This window comes from Camelus bactrianus, chromosome 3 (assembly GCF_048773025.1).
Source record: "Camelus bactrianus isolate YW-2024 breed Bactrian camel chromosome 3, ASM4877302v1, whole genome shotgun sequence".
NCBI classification, from domain to species: domain Eukaryota; kingdom Metazoa; phylum Chordata; class Mammalia; order Artiodactyla; family Camelidae; genus Camelus; species Camelus bactrianus.
In genome coordinates this window covers 138,563,641-138,569,767 of record NC_133541.1, presented here as the reverse complement: position 1 = coordinate 138,569,767, position 6,127 = coordinate 138,563,641, and positions in this window count along the sequence as shown.

Here is a 6,127-nt window from a genome sequence, read left to right as displayed (position 1 = left end):
TACCAATAGACCAACAAGAAGCAGTAGAATTCAAATAAAAAAATTCATGATCTTCTCAGTGATGTAAAATGCACCTCGAGGAAAAATTTAGTCACAACATTACCTCCAGAGGTGTTTCAGCTGATATCTCGGCAGATATTTTGCAGCACGGGGAGGAGAGCCAGTACATAGGTCATATCCTGAATGAGAAAATGCTGCCATCTAGGGTAGCCTATGCCAAATGGCCTCTGTTTATAACAACGGCAGAGCTAGGGAATTTCACTGACCGGCAAACCTAAAAAGAATTCAGCAGTTTGTAACTAATCCTAAAACAAAAATTGAGAATACTACCCTGAGTATAAAAGTAGCAAGATGAAATGGAAATAACAAAACCATTATTGCAAATGCAAGAAAAGCCTGAGTTGCAAAGAAGTAAGAAGAAGAAGGCAAGGAGGACATCAAAATCTTAAAAATGGTAGAGGGTAGCTGGAAATCATAGATGATTTTAAGCACTATCTTAAGTGAATCCGCTTATATGACTGTCTGTCTGAAGCAAAAGGAGAGATGCATGGCCTAATATGTTTGCAAAACATACAAACAATCAGACAAACAAACACCAAAAGGTTACAGTTGGCTGACATATTCCAAACAACCATGAATATTCAAAACAATATACTCAAAGTGTTTTCAAGGATCATTCAGCACGCTTCGACCCATTATGAAGGCTAGCATGTACTCAACACACTTGAATTCAGAAAACAGACGCGTGCATTACTATTCATAGATACTGATCCAGAAGTGCATATCGTGAGCCAACACAAATGATGATTTTGAATAAGTTTGTGTCATAGAACGATATACAGTCTTAGAATGCTTCCAACAGGATGAACGAATGCCTTATTCTACCCTACGTGGAGAAGAAATGGCATAAATCTATAGCAAAGACAAGTAGCTCTGCAAAACTGTACTAAGTGCAAAAGAGACAGTCAGGAAAGTGCACGTTGGGATTGGATTCATTTCTAGGAATTTCAGCCCCCATGAAACAAATGGATCCATGTTCTGAGAGTGTGGGTGTTTCAACAGAAAGCAACAGAAGGATATGTAATCTGGGTGAATGGATATTACACAAACATGAGTTTCCTTGATTGGGTCTCTGTGTACTGTGAACTGTTAGAAAGCTTAAATAGGTGTGAATCCATAAACTTAACATGGACACTCTTCCCTCCGTTTGTACTGTGTATACAGAACTTAACAAAAGGAAGAGGGAAGAGAAAATGACCTTGGGACCCGTGTGGTTAAAATCACATTTCCCTTAAGTAACTCTCGTCTAATGCAGCATCACCCCCCAAAAGGTCCTGATGCATCAACCAGAGGGGTAGGCAGTTACCGGTTGGATTCCAGGTGGAATGTTGGTGTGTACCACGAGGCATGTTGCGGCTGATGGATCCAAGGTAACTGGGCAGAATTCTGTGGGTGGATCAGTTTGATGGTTGGTCTGTTGCCCTATGTGGAGATTGGATTATGTCTTTTGATCGGGAACCTAAGTTCGTGATAATGCTGCTGCCCAAAGTCCTGAGTTCACGTGTCAGTTTCCAGAATCTGAAAGGGCAGATAGTGGAAGATCTGCCTGTCATCAGCTTACTGGTGAGGCTCCGAGGTATTTTCAGACTTGCCCTGTCCTTTTGACGTCGACTTTATGGGAGACACGAAGAGAAGCTTGCAGAAAAAATGGCTGCAAGGATTGAGGAGATGTGCGAACACACTGATGAAAGTTGTTCTGCTACAGTGGAGAATATCGGCATGGAGACATCTCTAGAGCATACCAAGCACGAAAGACTTTCATGAGACCTACTGAACCTCACTGATACTGGCAGAAACATACGGAGTGTCAACGTGCCCTTGAGAAAGTAACTCGATTCTCTGCTCCAAGAACGGGTCCAAGATTCCTGACGTCTAAAAGAGAAGAGATGGCAGAGATGATAAAGCGCTCATGTTCTTGAAAGGTGTCGTGAGAATCCACAAATCACAAGGGGCATTTACGAATCATTCAGACCGAAATGCAACAAGCCTAGGTAAGCCTATTCCCAGGTTTGTTTGTAGCTATCAATCACATGCACTTCCCTCCACTCCACTCAGTCATCCATTTCAAAGGATCAGAACCTGAGCTGCAATGAATCCAGTAGGAGGAGAACAAGACCCTTCTAAAAACAGAGTTCCTCCTCCTTTACAATCGGTGAACAACAGTGAAATGCTTAAAGGTCAATTACTCTCGACTAAAATAGATAGGAATTGAATACTTAGCTCACACAAAGAAATGATGACCTTCCCCTAGATTAAGGAAATGCTGGGGTTATGTATTCTTTGGGCTGAAAGGAGTGTGGGAAGTGAGGGGAATCATTGAATGAATTTGAATATGTATTAGGCCTCAAATTTTCAGGAAACTACAGGAAAATATTAGAAGTCAGATAGTGAACTGAACTGTACAAGTCGCCAAACTCATTAAAGACACAGGTTATGTGGACAGTCATTCACTTCCTTCAAGCCCCGGGTGCACTATACCTAGGAGGTGCAGACTTGGTTGTGTTAAATTGCTTTAACCAACATGATCGGATGATTAAGCATTCTCAGCACTGATAGAAGTGCACCTGGTTCTCAATATCATAGCATAGCTGCTGCAGGTTTCTCATAGTTAAATGCCTCTAGGTGTTTTTGGAATCAAGCCTAAATCTATAAATTCTGTTTAGATATTCTTGTATATTCCTAGAGAGGATTGTTAGCCCTTGAAATGCCAAAATTGCGTAGTATGTGTCATTGGGAGTAAAGGGCACCAGATGCACAAGGGAAACACAGATTGGGGGTTATATCAGGGTTCCAATAGGTATTTCATTGTTCCTTTTGTTGTTGGAGGCTTCAAGAGTAAAGAGTTGGCATGTCCCCTTCAAACATTTGGACAGCTATTTTACATTGAGACTGTGTGTTTTTTCCTTAGAGCTGACAAAATCTTTCAGGAATTTTCAAGTCTGGCTTCTAGGTTGATTTGGTAATTTTCAAAAACTAACTTCACTTTCATATAAATCCGAAAACACGTAAATCAATACTATTAACATTCTTAAAGACTGCAACTGCCTTATCAACATAATGTAAAAGCTGGATTCTTTGGACAAACCCGCCGACCATGGCTGTAAAGAAATCAGAGCGAAACTAATATCCAATTTCTCTGAATTATTTGTGAAAAGTGTTGATTTGTCGATGCCCAGTAGGAAGAGAACAAGTGCAAACTGCTCTCAGTAGCTACCATACACAAAATATTGTAAACACACACTCACCCAGCCCTTGGCACACGACACTTGCCTAAGAGTGGTCTGTTAATTCCAAAGACAGGTTGAGGACTCAGAAAAACTGGAAGCAGGAAAAGGTAAAGTAGAGAATGGAAATCAGTGCAGGATCGGACCTCTGGTAATGGAGGATCAAAGGTGAAACTCTGTTTTCCGTGGAAGCACACTCTCAAGCGGGCAGCAGGCACAGGATTGAAGGTGATGCGCTGAGTGTTAGAAGAGTGCACAGCAGATGCTTGGCTGACAGAACTCAAGGAAATCAGCTCAAAATATCCCCACAATTGAATCTGAGACCAAGATCCGAGCTGCCAAATCTGAGCTAGCAGAGGCAGCGGAAAAAGAAGGATAGGGCTTCGGATGATGGCTCTTGCACAACTCAGGGATCTAGAGTGTGTTGTGGGTTTTGGTGGGCACTTTCAAGATAGCAAAGAGAACTGTGACCTCAGTGAGACAGCAACCACACTGGCGCGTGAGGTTGAGTTTATCGATATGTCCAATGGCCACATCCACTGCATGTGCAGGACCAGGGTTCAATTTGATATTTTGCCAATACAGCACACGTGGGGCACAATCAGAGGTATCATGCATCTGGACTGAGGGTTCCAGGCGCCGTTGGGTTTCAAATCAGTATTAAAAGATTTAGGATCTTCTACATTCAAAACCTGGATTGGGATTAAATTCTGGTTTGAGGCAGAGGATGCGGAACAGCTCTGTGGTTGCTTTCGTGAACCCATTACTCAAGAATTAGAGAACTAGGAAGAGTGGTCAAAGTCCACAGCATGAGAAGATGAAGCATTTCTTACAGCATTATCACCCAAATGCAGATTCTACATTTTGGACGGCACTGACAGGGTACTGCACCGAGGACAGAGAGGTCAGTCTGCGGGATCATCCCAGCAGGCACTGAAGTATGACATCCATACATATGCTTCCACTGGTGTTTCTGTAGACAGAGAACTCTGGGAAGAACTGGTAACATTGGGACATTCCCATGGCAGTAGAAAGTACAAGCGCACTCTATGTTGGCTGTTTTGGAGACACTTCAAAATGACATACAGAAGAATGCAGAGCTGAAAACCTATAGAAGCTTCATTTCCACTAGAGGAATTGCCCTGCGCCCTTTCAGAATTGTGAGATTAGTGTAATAAAAATGAGGTTGAACTAACTGAAACATTATGGTGTGTTCATCACAACAAAGGCATCACCAGGATTTAGTGATATACCAGACAACACACACAGGAACAGGGCATGGCATCAAGGTCTAGGGAAAATTGTCCTCACAGAAATACCATGGAATTGCGTACACCAAAGAGTCTAAAGTTTGCACTTAAACAAGCTCTATAAGTCTATATTAGATACATGATATTACCTGACCTGTAGAATAAAATAAGCATAGTAAAAGAAACAGGAAGAACCATTTTCAGTTCCAAAGAGATTAAAGGCCCAAAAAATAAGCTTTCAAACAACTAAACGGCAAAACGATACCAGAGCAAGCTCTGAAAATGGAGGTGAGGAAAACACTGATGAACCACCATGCCTCAGAATCACAAAAGGCAGAATACCAGAAAAGGGGAAGAGAAACTCTAAAGAAGAACCCAATAGTATCAGAAAACTCAATGGATGTGATAAAAACTGGGCTAAAGTCAATCCTAAGCAGACTACATAATGCAGAGGGACTCGTGAATGTCTGTGAAGACAGGGGAACTGAAATACCTCCATCAGAAGAAGACACAGAAAAGCAAGTGCAAACCAACGCTAACATCAATGTTGAATCCTGGGTTAAGACAAAGCAGGTAAGAATAGGACTCATAGGATTCCCAAATGGAAAAGCAAGAGATAAAATAATAAATTCTGAAAAGGAATTTGTAGAAAAATCAGAATGAAACTTGCTGAAAGCCAAGAAAGTATCATGTATACGAATTCAGGAAGTACACAGCGTCCAAAAGAGGTGGAATACCAATAAACCAACAAGCAGCTGTAGAATTCAAACAAACAAATTTCATGATCATCCCAGTGATGTAAAATGCACCTCGAGGAAAGCAACTTAGTCACAGCAGAACCTCCAGAGGGGTTTCAGCTGATAGCTAGTCAGAAATTTTGCAGCACGGGGAGGAGTGCCAGGACATAGACCATATCCTGAATGAGAAAAAGCTGCAATCTTGGGTAGTGTATGCCAAATGACCACCTTTTATAACAACGGCAGAGCTAGGGAATTTCACTGACCGGCAAACCTTAAAAGAATTCAGCAGTTTGAGAGTGATCCTAAAACAAAAATTGAGAATCCTACCCTGAGTAGAAAAGTAGCAAGATGAAATGGAAATAACAAAACCATTATTGCAAATGCAAGAAGAGCCTCATTTGCAAAGAAGTATGAAGAAGAAGGCAAGGAGGACATCAAAATCCTAAAGATGGGAGAGAGTAGCCGGAAATCATAGTTGATTTTATGCACTATCTTAAGTGAATCAGCTTACATGACTTTCTGAAGCAAATGGAGATTTGCATGGCCTAATGTGTTAGCCAAACAATCAGACAAACCAACAAACACCAAAAGGTTACAGTTGGCTGACATATACCAAACAACCATGATTATTCAAGACAAAATACTCAAAGTGATGTCAAGAATCATTCAGCACCCATCGACCTATTATCGCTGTTAGCATGTACACAACACACTTGAATTCCAAAAACAGACTCGTGCATTACTATTCATAGATACTTATCCAGAAGTGCATATCGTGAGCCAACCCAAATGACGGTTTTGAATATGATTGGTTCATAGAACGTGATATAGACTTACAAGTCTTCCAACAGGA